We start from the raw sequence: 25,299 nt of genomic DNA on the forward strand, positions 1-25,299 counted from the left end.
GCAAAGAGAAAGGGAAGCAGGCTCCCTGCTGAGCAGAGAGCCTAATGTGGGGCTGGATCCCAGGACCCTAAGATCATGACCTGAGCTGAAGGCAAAGGCTTAACCCACTAAGCCACGCAGATGCCCCATAACATTCTTTACTCATTTTTCATCTCTTTACATTACATTATTGCTAAATCACCCATTTTGTAAAATCTACTTATATCTTCCACATAATAATTGAGTATGAACTCTTGGTCTTTAAAACACTCAATCAACATTTCTCATATATTCCTTTACATTCCTAATCTAGACCGTCATCATTTTGAAAGTAGAACTCGTCTATTGTGTTAGCTCTTACACATAGCACATAGAACATAATAGGTGTAAAAAAAATATGTAGGGAACAGATGAATAACTAAAAAGAATTGATGGGAGCCATTGGTTTCATATTATGCAATATGGCATTATATAAGTTACTTATTTTAAGAATCACTTAAAAACAATAATTTTTAAAGATAAGTAGACATCTTGGGGCACTTGGGTGGCTCAGTTGGGGAGTCTGCTTCTCCCTCTCCTTCTGCTTCTCCACTTACTCATGGTCCCTCTCTCTCTGTATCTCTCTGTCTCAAATGAATAAATAAAACCCTTAAAAAATAAATAGACATCAGTTTCATATAGAATACAACATGAGGAATCCTGTACTATCTTGAATTTATTTAAAATTAAATAAGCTCATTAATTTTATGTAATTTTTTATATTTACTGGAAATGAACATTCTTTAAACTGAGTATATTGGAGACATACAGACATTTTACAATATTATAAAATTATGTAATAGATTAAATAATCTGGTGCAAAAATTCACATTTTCATAATACAAGTCTTTCAATATCCAGGGTCATGTATACCAGAAAAAAATATAATAATCTATTTAAGTATTATCCTATTCAGAAGAAACAGTCTTGAAAGTCAGAAGTTTAAATATACTTGTCTTAGTAATAAAGATTCACTGATCAAAATGAAATGAAATCAATAAAATCAAGTATTTAATAATTTAAATACTAGTCTATGTGTAAAAATATAACAATAAAGCTGTGGTAAATAATGCCATTTTATATGTTGCTTTAATATCCTACAGATACACCTATCGTCAAAATGACTATTTGGTGTATTATCTGAATGTATGTTTCCCCTGAGTGAACCAAGTTCAAAGACATCTCTAATATCTTTTTGTCAAAATTTAGCCCACTCATTTTTTTATTATTAAATAATAATGAATTAATGAGTGAACGTATAAGTAATATATTTGAAATGAATGCAGTGGGAATTTCTGATGTTTACCAAGATGGCATAAAAACAACTCTCAAAAATTAAGAAATTTTAAAGTCAACTATTTGGAGACTCTGAAAATAAAGCAAAGTAGAGGGCTGGAATGGGGGGGGTAACTTGAATTAAGTGATTCGTACAGGGAAGAACGTCATCTTTTGTTTTATTTATTTATTTTTTTACTTCCCTTTTTGGCATTGATCCCAGGGTGAACCCCTTGCAAAATAGTGGTAGCCTTTAAAGGCAGCAAAAACTTTGATAGAGCTCCTGGCCAGAAGACTGAGGGGGGGAAAAAAAGTGCCCCTGTAAGCTATAGATTGTAGAAAGAATCCTTATCATCATCATAATCATTATCTTTTTAATTAATAGTTTTACTTTGTAGGGTAATTTTAAGTGTTCAGAAAAATTAAGTGGAAGGTTTAGACAATCCCATTTATATTCACTCTCACTTAGGACCTTTCTCCCTTCATGGTTTCTCTTCTTACTAACATCTTGTATTAGTTATAATTGATAAGTCAATATTAATATATCATCTTTAACTGAAGTCTACAGATTATATTAGGGTTCATTTACTGTGTCGTACATTCTGTGAGTTTTGTCAAATGTGCCAACACCTATCCACTATTAATATTATACAGAATAGTTTCACTGTCATAAAAGCCTTCTGTGTTCTACATATTCAACTCTTCTCCCCTCCCCCACCCCAATCTCTGGCAACTACTGATTTTTTTTCAGGTCTCTATTTTTTTTCTTTTCCAGATTTCATATTCCCGGTCCCGGTCAGTATATACCACTTTCAGATTGGCTTCTTTCACTTAACAATATGCATTTAAGATTCCTCCATAATTTTTTGTGACTTGGTAGCTCATGCCTTTTTATTGCTGAAAAATATTCCACTGTGAAGGTATTCTTCCATTTATGCATTAACCTACTGACAGACATCTTAGTTGCTTCCAAGGTTAGGCAATTATAAATAAAGCTTCTTTGAACATATGTATGTAAGATTTCATGTGTATATAAGCTTTCTACTCATTTGTGTAAATACCAAGAAGCATGATTGTTGGATCTTTTTTTTTATACTTTTTAAAATTTAAATTCAATTAGTTGACATATAATGTATATTAGTTTCAGAGGTAGAGGTCAGTGATTCAGCAGTCTTATACTATACCGAGCGCTCATTAAAATACATATCCTCCCCAATGTCTATCACCCCGTTTCCCCATCCCTCTACTTACCTCCCTGCAGAAACTTTCATTTTGTTTCCTATAATTAAGAGTCTCTTATGATTTGTCCTATCTTAACAGTGTGTTTAGTTTTGCAGAAAACTGGCAAACTGTTCTTAAAGGGGTTTTACCATTTTCCATTCCAGCCAGCAATGACTAAGATATCTTGTTTCTCTACATCCTTGTCAGCTTTGGGTGTTGTCAGTGTTTTGAATTTTAGCCATTCTTCCCCCGCCCCCAGTGTCAAGATTCATTGTTTATGCATCCAGTACTCCATGTAATACAAGCCCTCCTCAATACTCACCACCAAGCTCATCCATTCACCCTACCCCCTCCCTTCTAAGACCTTAGTTTCTCAGAGTCCACAGTCTCTCATGGTTCATCTCCCCCTCCGATTTCCCCCAATTCACTTTTCCTTTGCTTTTTCTAATGTCCTCTGTGTTATTCCTTATACTCCACAAGTAAGTGAAACCATGTGATAACTGACTTTCTCTGCTTGATTTATTTTACTCAACATAATCTCTGTCCTGTCCATGTTGATACAAAAGTTGGGTATTCATCCTTTATAATGGAGGTGTAACACTCCATTGTATACATGGACCATATGTTCTTTATCCATTCATCTTTTGAATGGCATCTTGGCTCTTTCCACAGTTTGGTAGCTATGGCTATTGCTGCTATGAACACTGGGGTACAGATGGCCCTTCTTTTCACTACATCTGTATCTTTGGGGTAAATACCCAGTAGTGCAATTGCAGGGTCATAGGGTAGCTCTATTTTTTAATTTATTAAGGAATCTCCACACTGTTTTCCAAAGTGACTGCACCAACTTGTGTTTAGTGATAGCTCATTATTGTCTTATTTGTTTAAGATTTTGTTTATTTGAGAATGAGAGAGGGAGAGAGCGAGCATGGGGTGGGGAGGGTCAGAGGGAGAAGCAGACTCCCTGCTGAGAAGGGAGCCAGGTGCAGAACTCGATCCTGGACTCCAGGATCATGACCTGAGCTGAAGGCTGTCACTCAACCAACTGAACCACCCTAACGCCCATCATTATTGCTTTAAATTGCTACTCCTTAATAATAACATAAAATAATAAAAAACCATAAAATAATAAAATAAATATTGAGCATATTCCTACATGCTTATTTCCATCTGTACATCTTATCTGGTGAAATGTTCAGATTTTTTGCCCATTTTCAAAACTTTATTGTTTCTTTTTTTTAATTTTTTAACCATCCTTTACTTGTAAAACATGAACTTATATTAACAGTTTTAAAGAAAATGATTTTGTGTATATCTCTAAAATTTCTAAGAAAGACATAGAGAATGTTGCTTAATTTCGGTTGCTGCCTTTGAATACAGTCTACTATTGAACTCATTAAAGTTGGAAATGGAATATAAGGAGCAAAGATAGAAAAATAGGAAAATACAAAATTTCCTTGGTCTTCATTAGGAACATGCAATGAATAGTATCTATTCATCCTTCTCATTTTGTGGGAGAAAATAAATGCCAACATTAATTGACCAGCTTGATGTCATTTTTATTCTTCAAGATCTTATAGTGATGATACTTCTGAAGTGTTCATTTTCTTTAAATCAAAACTTTTGTCTTTTAACCTCTCTTGGCTCTATTATTGTCATCATGAGAGCCAGAAATCAATAGGTGACATCTAATGAGAGATTATAACTTTTTGCTTTCTTTATATAGATCATTAAATTGGCTAGCAAGTCTGCTTCATTTTCATGGAGGGGTCAGTTTTAAGGTCATTTGTCTTTTTTAACATGAAGATCAAATGAGATATTCCTTTATTTAAGCAAGCAACCAGCATAGATAAGCACATTTAATTATAGATTTAATTTGTGTCTCTTTTATGGTTATATTTCCTTTTATATTTTTGCAGCTTATTTCTGTTCCATGGAGCTTTCTTTTATTTTCAAATTCCTTAATGCAGGACATTTTGTAATGTATTTTATTCTTGTATTATATATGATGGGTTCCATTCCTTTAGTTATTCTTTTATTTGCCAAATCAAATTAAACACACTTAAGTTCTGCTTCTCTGAATGTTTTGATGTACCCCCAGTTCTGATTAGCTCTTTTACCTAATTTAGATACAAGCACATAAACAGGTATAAAAGCTTTAATGTAGCTTATTTACATGTCAAACCAGGGCAGACTTACTTTGGCCTATATATGTCTAATAGGGATAATGGAAATGCTAGAAAAAATATCAATTTATAAACATGAACTAGTTTTAACAAATTAACCAAAGGGATAATGGAAGTGCTGGAAAAAGAATATTAATTTATAAACACGAACTAGTTTTAACAAATTAACCAAGCATGTAATGAAATCCTAGATGTATGTTTTTTTCATTTTTTTACGTTTTATGTTATTTGATTTCTCAAAATTAATGAAATTGTCATGTGTAATCCAGAAATGAACAAAGTAAAAATAGCTGAGCCTATTCTTATAATGTCTTATGGCTGACCAGAGATACTAAGAGCAGTTCTTTGGTCCAAGGAATGATGATGTTTTAATAAGTCCAGTGGGGCTCAACTTAGCATATCTTGAAGCTTTTCTCATCAGTTGTTTAATAACATTACAACAGAGAACTTGTTTCATTTTGAGTACTAAAACTGACTGACAATTTGTGACTGCACAGAGTGCAGTGCTGATGAAATTTCTAATGTCTTATCTAAGTTTATTGGGCCATAGATTGATTAATACTTATAGCACATAAGAGGCAAAGGCAGTTCATGTGTCACAACTTTAGTGAGCATGCTCTCAGGTGAATTATATCAGATAATTACACTAGATAGCAACATCTAAATAGACAAAGAACTTTAAAAAAATAGTTCACCCATAAAAGCAATGATCATCTCCTTCCTATTTGATCTACGATGATTGATAGATTGGTGTGTAGACAGGACCCATGAGATATACTTTTCTGTGCTTGAAAAGAGAGTAGGATCACTTGACTGAAAATAAGCCTGGTAGATAATATGTTCTTTTCTTTTCCTCTGTAGAGAATTGTGTTTAAACTATAAAAGTCTAATCCATCTCCCTTTTCTATAACAAGTGGAACACATGAAAAAAAAATTAGCACTGAGTTAAAAGAAGAAGCACTCTGCATACAAATGCCTTCAGTGTGGGTCTTTCAGAATGATGTATATAGTTCACAAAATCACATGTCATCTACCTGTGGAAAAATGAACAATTTTCATATGGACGACCAAAACTACCATTCCACAGGAGAAGTGCCTGCTCTTGTTCATTCTAAAGTGTCAAGTCCATTACACATATAAATCACTCTACAAGTCTTATTGCATCTAAAACCTTATAGATGTCAGCTTTCAGAAACAAGGTCCAGTATTAGTGCTATGCAGTTTTGTTTACTTCATCCACCAAAGTTCATCATTAAAGCCAGTATAACCTAGAAGAAAGTGTACAAATAAGTGTTAGGTCATATTCCAAGTGTTCAGCTTGGAAAATTCAAGTAATATAGTTTAATCTTACTACTAACCTTCATTTGCCATATTCTTGATGACAAATAAAGAAAAGAGTTTACAAGATTCTCTTTCTTATAAAATCTTCATTGTACTCTATTGTCATAATCCCTTTCAGGGAAGTGTCTCAAAGAATAAGAATAATAGAAGGGTATTTATTCTCTATGAGGATTGTTATTTACCAAGCCATTTAATATATTATTTTTCTCTGAAAATCTAAGGAAACAAGACGTGCAATATGTCTATGTTTTTATTCATTCAGACTATCTGCCTTTATCTCATTACTGCACAGGTACTCTTTTATGTCAATCTTCCTTTTATTTTATATTGTATTAGAAGCTCTAGGGGAAACAAATGCCCTACTTTAGGAAGCTGGTGAAAGCTAACATGTCAAGGGAATAGAGATAGAAGGTGAGGGGTAAGAAAGAAAACAGTTTTCGAAGGCCAATGAATTAGGTACACTTAGTTATAAATTACGTGGCAAAATTATCTTTGAGATGTTTAGAATAGAATTGTGGGAAAGAAAAATGCCACTAACCAGATCAAAATGAATCTGTAATATAAATATATGCTTCATGCTGCTCAAGATATTTCTTCTATGTATAAATGCACTTGTTTTACATGCATCCTATTTACTTCATATTCATTGTTTGGAGATACACAGAGTAGCGATTATCTCAAATGACTTCCCTATGACACTGTTCATTGGTAGTTACTCAAGTGAAGCATCCTCATTGTGTTACTTTGGTTTAGCTGATTATTTCCTTGGCTGTAAAACAACAAAAATATGGCTCTTGGTGTAAGTAAGGTTTTGATTATCATAAAATTTGTTTTATGAACTATATACAATACAATTAGTACAAAATCATTCAATGTATTGATTTTGGTTTTGGCACAGTTTTATCTGAGCAGTATGCATCAATGCCACCCACTGCACAAGTGCCTTTTCCTACTCTAATACCCTCTGCTTTAAGCCACGTCTCTCACTTTTGCTAAATGACATTAAAAACTAAATCGAGCTTGCTATTTAAAATAATTCTTAAAAGTTCTACAGCCTCGATATGCAGTGTTCCTACCTTTTCTAATACTTTATTCCAACATTATATACAGTTATTATCTTACGTAATGTATGGCATTATCATTCTCTGGATTGTTATATAGGTTTCACTTTCTGCATCCTCATCTGCATTATCATTCATTTTATATAGTTTAGCCTAAATGGTTCTTCTCAAATATGAATATAATTAATGTTCTGTTCTTAAAACCCTGCTTGCTCTCATGATTATAATATAGCCCATAAGCCCTATGGTATTTGTCACTTCTTTACCTTCCCAGTTTTCTCCCACACATTGTATACAAGATATACTTAATACCCTTTTCCAAAAAGGTTTCATTTCTGATTACTTTTATTCCTTCTACCAGGAATGCTATTATTCTCCTCCTCCTCTTCTTCTTCTTCTTCTACTTCTTTTTAGAGTTTACTTATTTATTTTACAGACATAGATTACAAGTAGGCAGAGAGGCAAGCAGAAAAAGAGAGAGGAAAGCAGGCTCCCTGCCGAGCAGAAAGCCCAATACAGGGCTCGATCCCAGGACCCTGGGACCATGACCTGAGCTGAAGAGAGAGACTTTAACCCACTGAGCCACCCAGGTGCCCTGTATTATTCTCTTCTACATAGGATGCCTGGACAACTGTTTCCCATGGGTCATATCCCAGATTCGATAACTCCTTTTTACAGAAGAGAAAGATACTCTTCTTAATATCTTCTGCTATACTTCTGTCTTATTAAATCATTGAATTGCAACTTCCTTCTTCCTTTCTATTAATTCCTTGCATTGCAAATCTTTGATGTAATGGTTTTGTGGCATATTGGTGGAAATTGGCAGGTCAGATAATCTGATCCTAATTTCTATCCATTTGCCCCAATTCAAGCAGATTTCTTGAATTGCTTTCTTTCCTATTCAAGCAGATTGCTTCTCTGAGTCCCTCCTACATTGGCATGTTGCATTCACTCCTGCCCTAGATCCCGGGACTATACCTTACTCATTTATATTTTTCAAACCAAATATAGTAGATGCTGAATTAATTTTCGTGTGTGAGAAATTATAGAGGAATTAATAACAACAAAGCTGATTTGGACACTTACAATGGAAATTAATGTAATTAACAATGAACTATAACCTTACACTCTCTAACACATTTAGAGAGTGTATAAATATAAATAGTATAAATAGTATCATGACCTATCATAATTAATATAAACACTAAATGATATTAAAGTATTTCTTTTTATTGTTATTATTATGTTCGGTAACCCAACATATAGTACATCATTAGTTTTTGATGTAGTGTTCAACAATTCATTAGTTGCGTATAACCCCCAGTGCTCATCACAACACATGCCCTCTTTAATACCCATCACCCAGTTACCCCACCCCTCCATCCCCTCTCTTCTGTTAACATCAGTTTGTTTCCCAGAGTCCAGAGTCTCTCATGGTTACTCTTCCTTTCTAATTTCTTTCCATTCCATTTTCCCTCCCTTGAAATATTTTATTCCACATCCTGGAAATCAGGATGGATTTCTGGATATCTTTTTTTTTTTCTTAAGGATTTTATTTATTTTTTTGACAGAGAGAGAGAGGGAAAGCATGCACACAAGCAGGGGGAGTGGCAGGAAGAGGGAGAGGGAGAAGCAGACTTTTCCCGGTGTGGGGCTCAAACTCAGGAGCCCGGACCATGACCTGAGCTGAAGGTAGACCCTTAACCCACTGAGCCACCCAGGTACCCCTCAGTATCTTTTATCAAGGGTCTCAAAGACATAAAATTATTCTGTGACTTTTTGATAGCTATCGACTAAACTACAATTGTAGGTTTGAAGACTAAAGACAAGCACTTGCTAAATAAAGCAGAAAATAGTTTTCATCCAAATAATATTTTCTGCTGATTTGAGTGTCCCTCAGAATGAGCAAGTTTAAATGGTGATGTGGACTAGGTACAGATAAAGATGAAACTCCTACAACACCATTCAATTTAAAGAATATTTGATGATGCAGTAAACTACAAAACAGAACTATACAATTTTTACTTGAAGTTTTAGTTACTTTTCTTGATTCTGGCAGGAAACTTTAAGGATAATGATTAACAAAGTAGTTAAAATGCATCAACACACTTTATTAATGTTTTATGTGTGAAATGTGAAAACCTGTCAAGATAAACTCAGACTGGAAATGTCATCTTTTTTCCAAAATAGTTCCTTGAAGCTTATGTTTAAAGCATAGTCTTTATAATCACATATTGAAACATCCAGAAGGTATCATGATTATTTTTAATATAATAGTTCTTTTACATTCGAAAGAATTTCTACTGGTAGAGAATAGGATGATGAGAAATCAAGAGTTCACACAAAACAGCCCCCTAAATCTGAATCTTTTCACAAGGAAAACAGGATCACACACACTCTAAGCAGAATAAGGCAAAGAATATTACAAGGTTCAGATTACCTGTGAGTAAGAAAATAAACCCCAATTTAGCAGACCATTTCCAATAACCCGACAATGAGATGGGACCACAGCATTTTTTTAGGAAGAAGAAAGCTAAAACTCTCAATGATAGTGTTGGAAGAGTACAATTTTTGCGAAAAGTGGAATAATTTATGAGGAAGAAGACCAATGGAAACTGTGGAGGAAAGAGAAAGAAGGAAAGAAGTGAAGAAAATTAAAAGACCTACAACACATCATAGCCAAACAAGAACAACATTGATTATACCAACCAAAGAGAGAAGCCTTCAACCAAGCACTAGTAGTTAAGTAAGCTCAAACACTCACAGAGCTGCCTGAATATGACTCTCTTTGAAGGTCCACAAAAATGTAACATTTCAAATAAAAGAAAATAGTAACTATATAAATATTGTATATAGATAAAATAAAAACAAAAACAAAATTAAAATATTTCAGATAGTAAAAATTCTTCCAGTAACCAAACATGAAATACTTATTATGCCCTAATATGATTAGCTATCATTAAAAAATCATTTACAGATATTGAAAGAAGATTCTCTTGAATTAGAAATACAAAAGTTTAAACAAAAATGGACAAAATTCAGGGTGCCTGGGTGGTTCAGTCAATTGAGCATCTGGCTCTTGGTTTAGGCTCAGTTCATGATTTCAGGGTCCTAGGATAGAGCCCCAAGGCAGGCTCCATACTCAGCACAGAGTCCGATTGTCCCTCCCCTTCTGCTCCTCCCCCGCCCCGATTCTTGTTCTTTTCTCTCAAATAAATAAACTCTTTAAAAAAAAATAACAAAACTTGATCCAAAAAAATGGCAAACTTTACATTGGAGAAACTGGCAGACACTTGCTTTAAATTAACAAGGGTAAAATCACCAGTGGTAATTCATGTTAATATTATTTGCCCCTTGATATAATGTGATGAAATACAGTATCTCTTGTATTATTCTAAAAAAGTTTATAACACCATTTTAATGATGAAAACATAGCAGGAATGTATAATATACATAGCAGGAATATATAATAGCACAAAAACTTTGGAATACAATTGGCAGGTTTTTTTTCAACTTATTCAGGTATAATTGATAAAATTGTGAGAGGCTTAGTGTGCAATGTGATGATTTACACAAGATAGCTGAGTTCTAGAGATCTGTTATACAGAGTAGGTCTATAGTTAATGATACTGTATTGTATGCTTAAAAAATTGTTATGAGAGTAGGTCTCCTGTTATATGTTCTTACTGTTAAAAAACAAAATAATTTTCAAGAAAGAGACACAAAAAAGTTGTATGTGTGCATTGTGACAGTTTGTAACCTTTTACCAGCCCCTCCCTATTTGCCACATCCCCAGCCCTCTGACAACCAGTTTTCTCATCAATGTTTCTATGAACTTGATTTTTTCATTTTTAGATTCCACGTGTAAGTGATGCAATGCAGTATTTAAATTTTGTTTGGCTTATCTCACTTAGCATAATGCCCTCCCGTTTCATCTAAGTGGTCACAAATCACAGGGTTTCTTTCTTTCTTAAAAAGTTTACAGGAGCTTAAGTAACTTACCCAAAGCCACACAGCTATACGTGGCAAAGACTGCATTTGAACTCAGTCTGATTTCAGAGTCTAGAAGTTTATCTAGCAAGCTTCACTTCAAAAGAACTAGGAATAGTGTGCCAGGAGGATGGTGATAAAGAAGGTAATTCCCACAGGATATTAAATCACATAACAAAAATGAGTCGTAATGGCACATGTAGAGACAAGTCAACAGAAGAAGGTAATTCCCAGAGGATATTAAATCATGTAACAAAAACGCATAGAGAGTCTTAATGGCACATGTAGAGACAAGTCAACAGAAGAGACATTCAAACAGAGACTCACACATATACGGGAATTTAGAATATGATAAGCGTGACATTGTACATCTGTGGATTTCACAGATGGGACCATCTGTCAGCATCTGGAATAATCATCAAATTGTACCCTTACGCCAACCCTTACATCACACTAAGCTCCACATAGTTTGACAACATTGACACCCTCCCTAAATCAAATGACACTAGCAGAAAAATAAATAACTTTAAAAATTAGGGTGGGGAAAGTCTTAATGTAACTAAAAGCCCAGAGCTTGCAAAAAATCAGAAAGTCGATATGAAGCTAAAAAATAAAATGCTGATAATGCTATGGGTATGAAAAAAGAGACGGGTTGAAGAGGTCTTCAAATGTTTTGGTCTGAGCAACTGGGAGAATGTTAGTGACATTTCCTAAGATTTGAAGCCTAAGAAGGAGGAATTTGGGGTTATGGAAAATGGAAACTTCTATAAATTTTAGGATCCTTCAAATAACCACATGCAGAAGACTGGGCAGAGATGGAGATTGATTTTTGAATTACTTATGTGCATAGTACAATTATTAATAAATTAATTTTGTTATATTAAATAAAGTTTATAGGAACTATGGGCACCTAGGCGGCTCAGTCAGTTAAGCATCTGCCTCCAGCTCAGGTCATGATCCCAGGGTCCTGTGACTGAGCCTCCCATCAGACTCCCTGCTAAGTGCGGAGTCTGGCTCTCCTTCTCCATCTGCCTCTCCCCCATATCATGCTCTCTCTTGCACTCTCTTTCTCAAATAAATTTAAAAAAATCTTAAAAAAGAAAAAAAAGCTTACAGGAACTATACGATTCCATTGTACTTTCATAGAAAATCATTTTTATCCACTCATATATCAATGAACACTTAGGCTGTTTTTATATCTTGACTGTTATGAACATGAGGGCATACAGGTCATTTTGAAATGGCGATTTTGGGGGTGCCTGGGTGGCTCCGTGGGTCAAGCCTCTGCCTTTGGCCCAGGTCATGATCCCAGGGTCCTGGGATCGAGCCCCGCATGGGGCTCTCTGCTTGGCAGGGACCCTGCTTCCCCCCTCTCTCTCTCTGCCTGCCTCTCTGTCTACTTGTGAGCTCTATCTGTCAAATAAATAAATAAAATCTTTAATAAAAAAAATGGTGATTTTGTTTTCTTGGGCTATACACTCAGCAGTGGGACCGCTGACTCACATGGTAGTTCTATTTTAAACTTCTGAGGAACCTTCCTTCATGCAGTTTTCCATAGTTACTGCTTAGTTCACATCCCCACCAATGCTCTACTAAGATTCTTCTTTATTTAATACTTATGGGCACTTTTTGCTAATAGCCGTCTAATAGGTGTGAAGTGATACCTAAGTGTGGTGTTGATTTGCATTTCCTTGATCATTAGTGTGTTTGTGCCCCTTTTCATGTACTAGGAAAAAACCTGTATGTCTCCTTTGGAAAAAGTACTATTTAGGTCCTTAACCCATTTTTATATTGGGATGTTTTCTTGCTATTGAGTTGCATGATTTCATTATATATTTTGGGTATGAACCCCTTACCGAATATGTGGTTTACAAACATTTTCTCCAGTTTGTAGACTGCCTTTTGTTTTTACTGATGGTCTCCTTTGCTGGGCAGACGCTTTGTAGTTTGATGTAGTCCCATTGTTTATTTTTGCTTTTGTTGCCTTTGTTTTTGGCATCAAGCCCAAGAAACCATTGCCAAGACCAGTGTCAAGGAGGTTATCCTCTATGCTTTCTTGTAGGAGTTTTATGTTTTCAGTTCTTTTAAGTTTTTAATACATTCTGAGTTGACTTCTGTATATGATGTAAGATAATGGTCAGGTTTCAATCTTTTGCATGTGGCCATCCAGTTTTCCCAACTTCATTTATTCAAGAGACTGTCAATTTCCCATTGTACATTCTTAGTTCCTTTGTTGAAAAATAATTGACCATGTATGCATAAATTTATTTCTGGACTCTCTATTCACTTTCGCAGTTACTTTAAAAAGTTAAAATATACAACTATCATATCACTCAATCACTATATTTCTACCTATTTATTCACAAGAAAGGAAAACATATGTCCATATGTAAACTGTCATATGATGGTTCATATAAACTTGCAGTAGCTGGAATCCAGAAACTGTCCAAATATCCCTCAATAGACAAATGGATAAACTTTGTACTATAACCATAAAATGGAATTCTAATCAGCAACAAAAGTGAGTGAACTCCTGATACATTCAACAATATGGCTGACAGCCAAAGTAATTGTAAGTTTAAAAATCCAGACCAAAATAAGTGCATAGTGCACAATTCTGATTTTATCGCAATCTTAGAACATTCAAACTAACTTGAGACAAAGTAGAACAGTGTTTGCCTAAGGATAAGGGGTGGTAGGATTTGAAAAGGGACATGAAGAAAGAATTACAGAAGGTCACTGGGAAACTTCTGCAGGTGATAAACATGTTAATTTTTATGGTTATAATGACAGTTTTACTGTAGGTTTACTGTAGATTTACTTTACACCTTTGCATATGATTGTTTCAGGTATACTCGAGAAAACTGGTTGTAAGTGTAGTTAAGAAGTGACAGATTTCTGGAGTCAGTCAGAAAAAATATTTATTTGTCTACTTAAAAACATAAAGACAGCTTGGGGAAATCATGTGATTATAAATAGTTCATAAGCACAGGTAACACATACAAGTTTAAAATAAAATTTGTCACTCTTGAAATTTTGCCAATAACGCTTTATGGAAAAAGTGTGACTCGGAGCAGCAGCGTGTGTTTCTAAGTGGCACTGACTGTTGGCAGCACCTTAAGGAGAATCTCTGAGCTATTGCACATCTGTCTTTCTGTGATTATCTAATTCTAACAGCACAGACTGAAGTTATCGGGTATGAGTTTTAAATATGAAGTTAGTGCCATATTATTGTCATAACACCCAACAGACAGAATTCATTCAGTATATATTTAATGCCTAATTAATTTTTAATTATTGGGAGATGACAAAAGTCTTAGTTTTTATTCCATATGCCCACCACATTATTGATCAAAAAACATGTGGTGGTAGAGATTTAGTTTAGTAATATGAAGTCATTCAGATGCAACTGAATTAATTTCATGTTGAAAATAACAATTATAAACTACATTAAATTGTATCTAAGTAAGTGACTAATGAATCATAAAATTGCTCTTTGTATTTGAAGGAATAAGAGCATGTTTTATTTTAAAAAGTAGCAGGCCAATTCATAGTTCTTGCAATAAGAAGAACAAACTTATTCCCCAAACATGGTTTAACCTCAGCTGTCCTACTTTTGATGGCATTGATCCTTGTTTGCAACCTTTCTGGTTGCTGTGGCAACATTCAGCAGCTGTCTAAGAGCAGATTCTATCTATGTAAAGTTTCATATTTGGGAGGTAATGCTGCTGTAAATGATTCTCTGACCTTTATCACAAGCAAAACGGATCCAGTTAAATCTTAACATGTTCAGTACTTAATATCACTTGATTAATTGAGTTGAAGGTTATTAAATTCTGGATATTTATTTGACTATATTACATCACACAATTTACTTGCGTGTCCTCTTATCTGAATATATTAGAATGCCAGATTCCTCCAACGTGTTGCACTAAGTTTAAATTATTTTTTAAATGTCTTAAAAAATGGATCTAAAAAACTATCAAGACCCTTGGAATTTGGCTTTTCTGAAATCTCAGTGAGTTAGTATTTGCATTAAGTGTGTTTGTGGTGCAGAAAGCACGTTTGGGGAATGTATGTACAAAATATAATTTAGGCATTATGAAAATATATACTACCCAGCTTCTAAGGAATTACTTTGTGATATTATTAATATTCCTTGTTCTTGACATATTCTGGTTTAACATTTTATAAGTGACAAAGGTAGATATAGATATAGACCTAGATATAGGTACATATGCCGACAAAAGGAATATGTGTGTTACATAAATAAGTGTTACATTTGTGTATCATGTAGAAAAAAATACATAAAAATTATATTTAGGGTTGCTTCCATATAGAAATTAAACATGAAATACTAATAGTTATGACTTGGAATCCTGTTTAAGCCAAATTTTTAATTCAACTATTCCACATTACAAATATATTTTGTAATACAAAAATATTTTGTAGTATTTTCAAAGTATATCTAACGTGGTTTATTCATGTATATGGTATTTAATATAGTTTTCTTTTTTTTTTTTTTCTTTTTTTTTTTTTTTCCATTGTTGAATCGAAGAGAACAAACTTCAAAACCTCAAGTACTTGTATTATGTTTTATAGAAACGTAATCAAATCCCTTCTCTTCCCTCCTCAATCTTTTGAGAATCTTGGCAAACCTATCTTGTATTTTAAAAGCCCCTGAGCTAAAAACAGCTGAAATGCTTATATTACTCAAATTGAATGACTTCTAGCATAATTGTTTTCCAAAGTGAAATCTATACTTACTCACTTAGTAGGGCATTTTTCTTCCTCATGACCATCACCGAGCCAGTTTATGATATGACCAGTGAAATATTCATAGTTTAGAGAACAGAACTTTTGTTTAGGGAAACTTTGGCCAGTACCACCATTATTTTCTATACTTATCCTTCCCACTGCTCCTGATATTTTGTCCAATTAGGAAAGAGTAAGAAATGGAAAGTGACAAATTGTGCCAAGGAGAACAATTATGAGGCATGCACATATTAGGCACTCAAATCTTTGAAGACATAGCTACAACTACTGAGATAAGGAAAACTTCTCATTAAGTAAATGAGGTTCTCATTAAGTAAATGATTCCTAATCTATCCTTTACTTTCTGTACATCATGTCAATTTAAAGTGATTTCTTTATGGCTATGTTTCCTTAAGAAACTACAATTAAATTAGTATGAGACAACCAGAGTTTTATAGTTACAGATATAAATAGACAAGAGATAAATGATAGGTACATAGATGATAGGTGGATTGATCAATAGATAGGTAATCAGTGCCAGGAACTCTTCTTCCCCTAATATTGTTACAACTAGTAGTGTGGATTTAAATGCAGTTATTAATTTTTATAAATTAATTTATTATAATATAATTAATATAAATAACACAAATAATTATTATTGTAAATTAATTTATTACAAAGCATTTATTATATTAATGATAAATAACAATTAAAAATCATGGACACTATATTTAGCAAAAGAGAAAATCTAAGCTTAGATATTTATTTTGTAGTATTGATCAATAAATGTAAAATTTCCAAACTTCTATTTCCTCATAATGGAATATGGTTAAATATTGATTTTATGTTTTATAGGTTAACATATAATGTGTCTGAAGCGCTTAACAATATGGGACATAGAGCAGTTACTGCCTAGTAAGTCATATTCTGATGATGATGATTTGGTAAAAGAAGATGATGATTATAGGTGTTAAGATGGCTATTAATTCCCAGAACTTGGATTTCATGGTGTATGGTTAGAGTAAGGAGTCAACACAGGATAACTATCTTTTTTTCCTTAATTTTTTTTTTTATCTAGAACTTTTAAAAAATAACATCTGCATCAATATATAATTCAAAAAAGACATTTGTTCATTTCACAATAAATGCTAACACAATATCAGAATAAAAGATACATCCCTTATTAGTAACTAGCATTAATTTATGCTTGTCTGGTACACAATAGGTGTATTTAAATTTGCTTGTGAGAGTGCTTGACTAATATTTCTCTCAGAAGTCTGTAAACCCTATATGGGTAAGGATTTTTTGTTTGATTATTTTATTCCACATTTTATTACCAAGCCATGTAGCTTGGCATATATTAAAGAATCAATAAGTGGGACGCCTGGGTGGCTCAGTTGGTTAAGCAGCTGCCTTCGGCTCAGGTCATGATTCCAGCGTCCTGGGATCGAGTCCCACGTCCAGCTCCTTGCTCTGCAGGGAGCCTGCTTCTTCCTCTGACTCTGCCTGCCACTCTGTCTGCTTGTGCTTGCGCTCACTCTACCTCTCTCTATGACAAATAAATAAATAAAAATAAAATCTTTAAAAAAAAAAAAATCAATAAGTCATTGTTGATAAATAAAATGTTGGTAATAAAATGAGTAACAAAATTTTAAAATAGATTATAGTAACTTGACAATGAGGCGTCATTTTAAAACTATATTATAAAGATAGTTTTATAATTTATTTTAATATTTATTTTAAAAATTACTTATGTATATTCTTTTGAAAAACTGAGTTTTATGATAAGAAATATCTCTAATAAAAGAAGAGAAACAGAAAGTTTAAGAATAAAAAATAATTAAAAATAAGCAATATTTCTATAAACTTAGTATTCCACAATACAGTAATTTCAATTTAAAAAAATGATTTTATTTATTTATTTGACAGATAGAGATCACAAGTAGGCAGAGAGTGAGGAAGGGAAGCAGACTCCCAGCTGAGCAGAGAGCCTGATGAGGAGCTCTATCCTAGGATCCTGGGATCATGACCTGAGCTAAAGTCAGAGGCTTCAACCCACTGAGCCACCCAGGCGCCCCAGTAATTTCACATTTTAAAAATTGTATTTAACAATGTACTAATTGACTAAAGTTATTTTATTTAATAAGCAAAATTAAGCTAATTGCTTTATAAATAAAAATGAATGAAATCTCTAGTTGATTTAAATTCTTAGCAGTGTCATTATTTACTGAAATATATTTCATTGACCCCAATGGAAATAAGTTGGGTATTTTCAGTGTTATATGTGAGTGCTCTAATCTCCACTAAATCATTTTTCCCAGGTGTCACCCTCAAGGCAATGATTAACGACATACTAATAAAACTCACTTTGGCAGCCTGAAACTAAAATGTCATTTCTATGAGGAAGAATAAATTTTCTGCTAAATAGGGCTTTCTGTTAGTAATAAGATGTTCATTGAAGTATTTTAAATGTTTTAAAAGCAATCAAACCAAAATCAAAAACAGTATATTTTGGAATTCTGTAGATGATACATTGATTTTGTTTTGTTTTGTTTTTGTTTTTTGTTTTTCTTTTTCTTTTGGCTAAAGTCTTACCTTACTTTTGGTTTAGAAGTGTCAGGGGGAATAACTATTATCAATCACCAATTATAATCAGACTTATACATTGCCACAGGAAGCCAAACAACCATGTAGCGAACATGTATACTTCTCGAGAGATTATTTCTGTCTCAAGGGCTTATTACCTTATTTCTCTTTTTTATTTCTCCTTAAGAAATTTGCCTTGATATAAACCAAAATAACCTTTCCCCCCAATAGACACTTTCAGTCTAATTCACTGTAATTTACCTTATTATTCACATGTAGTGGCATCTACTTTAATTAAAATTTTTATTTCATCTTAGTTTTTTTTTAATTGTTAAAGCTTAAAAAACATAGTTTACTATATTCAATTGCAAAATAACGTGATCTTTTTTGAAAAGCTGATACATTTCCCTTCTGTCTTACATCTTAACATTTAAGTCCTAGCTGCCATGGAAGCTCTCAGATGCTTTCAAATAGATGCTCTTGAATTTTTGTCTGGTACATCAAATTGATTGGTCTGCAATAGACTCCACCACCATTACTAAAAAAGAAATGTCTCTTGAGGAGTAGGATACAAGCCTATGGCCAGTGTGAGGATGGAAATTGGAGATAGGATTTCTCATAAAATTGGGATCTCAAAAAAAGGTACAGTCTCAGCTTTTAGGACAATACATACAATTGCCATTAACAAGGAGAGAGAAATAGAATACTTGACTTATTTGATTCTGGCACCAGGTATAGGGGACCTGAAAGTATATCAGCAAATCTCTGTCCCTAATATGTATTAAGTTCAAGTAGAACAAAAAGGTAAGAGGTTAAGGAAAAGTCTTACCTATTGTGAATAATACTACAATAAATATAGAAATGCTAATATTTCTTCGAGGTCCTGATTTCAATTATTTTAGGTAAATAACCAAAAGTAGGATTGCTGAATCATAAAATAGTTCTATTTTTTTTAAAAGATTTTATTTATTTATTTGACAGAGAGAGATCACAGGTAGATAGAGAGGCTGGCAGAGAGAGAGAGAGAGGGAAGCAGGCTCCCCACCGAGCAGAGAGCCCGATGTGGGACTCGATCCCAAGACCCTGAGATCATGACCCGAGCCGAAGGCAGCAGCTTAACCCACTGAGCCACCCAGGAGCCCCAAAATAGTTCTATTTTTAGTTTTTCTGAAGAACACATAGTGTTTTTCATAGCAGCTTCACCATTTTTCATTTCCATTAGCAATATTTAAGGGCTCCAATTTCTCCACATTCTCACCAATAATTGTTATCTTTTGTTTATTCAATTATAGCCACACTGACAGATGTGGGTGACATCTCATTGTGGTTTTGATTTGCATTTCTCATGATAAGTGACATGGAACTTTCTTAAAATATATCTTTTGGTCATTTGAATGCCTTTTTTGTCTACTTAAGTCCTTAGTCCATTCTTCAATCAGGGCTAGTTTTTTGTTTGTTTACTTATTTTTCTCTTAAGTTATAAGGATTCTTTATATATTTTGGAGGATAGCCCTTTATTAGATATATACTTTACAAATATTTTCTCCCATTCCAGAGGTTGCCTTAAACTAAAATATTCATGAGACATATATGTAGAAGTTGCATGCTTCTTATCCAAATACAAATTCAATATCCATTTATTATAAGCCAATATATAGTCTCAAGAAAACCTTAAAGGAAGGTAGATGTTTGAAATCCATTAGCTTAGCACATGATAAATGAATAGAAACACAGTCACTTTGGTTTCTATGACTACTTTATACTACTGCTTTAAAATGACCTCTTAAAATAATAATAGCTGATATATTTTCACTTACCAAATGCCAGAAACTGTCCAAGGCATTTTACATATATTAACTCACAATAAACTTAAGAGACTGATACAATGACTGTCCTACTTTTTTTTAAGATGGGGTTTGTGGCCAACATTTTTTGTCCCTTCTATATCCACACAGTTTGTCATATAACTTTTCCGACCCAGCACAAAACACGGAATCTATTTCTCTGTACCTTTGCCCAAATATTATTGCATGAAAATACTTTCTTTGGTGAATGTTGTTCCACCTCCATGAGCCCATAATGATCCCAATTGGAGTATAGCGAATCAGTTACATATCTGCCCCATGCCCCCAAATTGAACTCAAGGAGTTTCCCTGAGTGACCTCTAGAATGAGATTAATGAGCATATGCATGCTTTTTTGTGTTATGCTACTGAGATGTTTGAGGTTTTTGTTTTGCAGTAGTAGCCAACAAATACATAAGTTAAGACCTAGCACTAGAGCACATCTGTAACAAAAATCTAAAACATATGGCAGTATGGTTGAGGTTGGTGACAGATGTCTGGAAAAACTGAGAGAACTTATGTAATGTTTTAACACTGGTAAAACTGTCATCTGAAAGAACTTAATACAAATATTGAATTTAATCAGTTATGGACTTAGGCAGAATATGGAAAGCTTGATTTTGTTACTCTTAGGTTCTGTATGAAATAGCCAAGCTTGGGAAAGAACTTGCTAGCTTACAACTAGAATCTACATGAAATATAGAGAATATAGAACTTGCATTTTCTAGTGAAAGGTTACCACATTGAAACACTACCTTGATATGAGATTAAATCAAAGGCTAACTATTAAGATAGAACCTGAATATTTTCAGTTTCAGGTCTCATATGTAAAAGCCTTAGAAATCATTACTTCCTCCTTATAAAGAGAAAAATACTGAATTAACTGAAAATCAATGGCATTTCTTGTTCAGAGAATTAAAGTCACAGGGAAAATCATTGCTCTCAAATTCGGATAGATGTGCAAATACAAGAAATCACAAACCATTTCAGCTTACTGGAAGAAAAAACTACTGGAGCCATAAACTGGTAGGAAGAATTAAATGATAACTTGACCAGTTGCTAGAAGCTAGTCCAAAGGCTGCAGTATAGAACAGTGACAGATAAACTCCTGGGTACTAGGGTCTTAGAGAGCCCCTACATTTTTATGGGTTTTGCTTCCAGCAACCCCAGTAGGATCTTATGGTTACAAGCCAAGAAAATCTCTTATGTTTCTGGCAGGAAAAAGGGAAAAATGAATTATTTTTCAATATACTCAGTATTCTTTATAAGAAAAGCCTCCTCAGCAAGGGAAAATGTTCACTAGAGCCTTACCATATGTGGGAGAAGGGAAATACCCACTCTAGATATTTCTAGCATTCCTGGGGCAAAAAAGGGGGAAATAAAAGATAGCATACAATTCTAAAGGTCATAGCTGAGGGACACAGGCCACTAATGATTGAGACTTAATCAAAGGATTAGAGAATACACACACACACACACACACACACACACACACACACACATATCACCACATCAGCAGGGTTCCTGTGACCCAGTACATCATGCTAGACTTCCAACAACATTTTATAAGACATGTTAAGTCAAGAAGCAGACACAAGAGATAAATCAAGCATCAGAACCATACTTAGATATGGCAGAGGTTTTCCAGTTATCAGATCAGGAATGTGAAATAACTGTGATTAATGTGAAGGGATCTAATAAAAAAAAAAGATAACATTTAAGAACAAATGTATAATATAAGCACAGGGATGAAATTATAAAATCAAAAGGAAATGCCAGAAAAAAAAAAACAACAACAACAACAACCTGTAACAGAAGTAAAGAATGATTTTGATGGGCTCGTCAGTAGACTGAACATGGTTGAGGAAAGAATCAGTGAGTTTGAAGATGTGCCAATAGAAAATTCCCAAACTTAAAAGCAAAGAGAAAAAAGAACGAAAAAATCAGTAACTGTGGTACAGTTCAAAAGGTATAACATATGTGTTATCAGAATACTAGTAGAAGACAGAGATAACACTATAAGAAATATTCAAAGTAATAATGGCTGAGAATTTTCCAAAATTAATGAAACACCTCAAACCACAGTTTCAGCAATGGACAAGAGCACCAAGTAGAATACATACTACAAACATACAAACAAACAAACAAACAAAAACCTTTTATACCTAGACATATCATATTCAAATTCAAAAACCGAAAGACAAAGAGAAAATCTTTAAAACAGATAGAGGGGAAAAAAATATACGTCGGCTGTGGAGTAACAAAAATAAGAATTATACTGAATTTCGTGTCAGAAAACATGCATCCAAGATGAGTGTAAAATAAAACGTTTAAAATGTGCTAAGAGGGATGTCAGATGGAATCAATCAGTTAAGAGTCTGCCTTCAGCTCAAGTCATGATCCTAGTGTCCTGGAATCGAGTCCTGCATCAGGCTCCCTGTTCAGTAGGGAGCCTGCTTCTCCTGCCCACCATTCCCTCTGCTTGTGCTCCCACTCTCTCTTTCTGATAAATAAATAAATAAAATTTTCAAAAAAATAAAAAATGAATAAAATGTGGAAAGAAAAAAACCTGGAATTCTATATCCAGTGAAATACTGCAGAATTTCAATAGGGAAAAGGAAAATATTAGAGGTGAAACATTCATCTACACAAAAGGCAGAACATCAGAGAAGAAAAAAAATGTAAAATAAAATATTTTATTTTTATCATTCTTAACCTGATAAATACAGTTATTCAAAGTAATAAGAACAATAATATATTGTGTAATTATAGTATATAAGTATGTGAAATGAGTGATTTTGATAGTGTAGGGGACAGAAAGGAAGAACTGGGAATACTCATTAACAGGTTACTTGCATTTCCTGTGCTATATGAGATTGAATGTAGGTTTAATTATAAATATATATTGCAAACACAGTGAAACCACTATTTTTTTTTACAAGAAAACATAATATGCTAAGAGAGAAAAGATAAATCAGAATCACATAAAATGCTCAGTTAAAACTAGAGAAGATACGGGGCGCCTGGGTGGCTCAGTGGGTTAAAGCCTCTGCCTTGGTCTCAGGTTATGATCCCAGAGTCCTGGGATCGAGCCCCACATTGGGCTCTCTCCTCTGCGGGAAGCTTGCTTCCTCCTCTCTCTCTGCCTGCTTCTCTGCCTACTTGTGATCTCTGTCTATCCAATGAATGAATAAATAAATAAATAAATATTTAAAACAAACAAACAAACAAACAAACCAGAGAAGATAGAACACAAGATAAAGTAAAAACAAAAACAAGTGCAAAGTATATAAAACAAACACGGTAAATCTATTATGTAAATAATCACTGTAAAGATCAATGATACGAACATAAATTAAAAGGAAAAGGTATTTAGAATGCTTAAAAAAGCAACTATATGTTGTGTACTAGGAACTGCCTTTAAATATATAGATATAGATTAGAAGTAAAGAGATGAAGAAAAAGATGTCATTCAAATCAAATTAAAAAAATGAATTAAAAGAAAGCTGGGGTAGCTGTATCATTTTCTGACAAAACGTACTTCAGAATAAAGAAAATCATCAGCGACAAAGAGGAGCATTTCATAATGATAAATGAATTAATTCTCTAAGAAATCATCACTTTTAGTGTGCCTACAAATAACAAAAGAAGTGTCAAAGTGTGTCAGGTACACGCTGATAGAAATCAAATTCTGATTCTGAAGAGATCAGAATCCTCAGTTAGTAAGATGTCATTACATGATGACAATGTAGGGGCCTTGAGATCAGGATGGTGTTACTTGTGGCTGAAAAGGCAGACTCTGGTAGATTGGATGATTGCTCTGCACTCTAACTTTGCAGTCCCTTCTTTAAAAATAATGTGTATATATATAATATATTATATATATATTAAAATATGTATATAAATATAAAATATAAATATAATATAAATATAAATATAAATTTTATACATATATAAAAAAAAATTTTTCTCCTCGCTCCTTGACCCTTGACTTGGATTTGTGATTTTTTTCTTGATAAAATAGAAACAGTGCCAGAGCCAAGTTTAGGGCTTAAGAGATCTCACAGCCACTGCTTGTCTTCTTGCACTTTTGCAATTACAATGAGAACCAACGTTTGGTGGCTGCCTACCAGGAGGACACATTAAATGGAGCCAGAAAAGCCCTGTAGGTCTGAAAGGAGAAGCCTGAGCTGCCCAGCAAACTCATGAGCGATATAAATGCTTACTGTTTTAGGCATGATATGGCAATAAGAAAAATCACTTTTCCCACATATGAAAGAATTCATTCAAATTAATGCACCTCAAGCCCAATTTTGAAGTAAATCTCTGGCCAGTTTGTAGAGTACTTCCAGAGTTGAAAAAAAAAAATTCTTTATTATGCATTATGGATTTCCATTGATTTTTTTTTTATAGAATCATTCTATATGTATCTATATTCTTCTTATAGAATTCATTCTATATGAAGATAAAAAAAACAAGAAAAACTTAAAAAGGTATGGAAGAAGTTACATGTTGCTGTAGAATTTTTTTTAAATGACCTTTAAGTGCATATATATTCAATCCAAAACAACAAATTAAATTTTCTGAAAATTCTAATATTTAGACCACTATAATATTAGCACTGAATATTTATAACACAAATAAAATATTATTTTTGTTAATCATTTATTTATTAAGTAAATTAAACCCAAAATTCAATTTTTTGGACATTGACAGGATTTTGATACCAACCATTTCTGCCTTTTATTTTTAACCTTAATGAAGACACATATTTTTATCTATTTCTTGAAAACTCTGGCTTTCTCACTCAGTGAGTATGGATACTGAACTCCCAGTCCTCTTTTTTTCAGATCTCACTTATTTTTCCATCCTGACTTTTGTACTCTTCCCTTTGCTTCCCGTCCTTCTTGGAAACCTAGCTAGTATTCATTGGGAAACATAAAACATGAACTGATTGTCCCCTGATTTCTGTACGTTTCCATCTAACAGTTAAATGGTGCTACTTTATGACTACCCAACACTC

Source organism: Mustela nigripes, chromosome 3, assembly GCF_022355385.1.
Source record: "Mustela nigripes isolate SB6536 chromosome 3, MUSNIG.SB6536, whole genome shotgun sequence".
NCBI lineage: Eukaryota > Metazoa > Chordata > Mammalia > Carnivora > Mustelidae > Mustela > Mustela nigripes.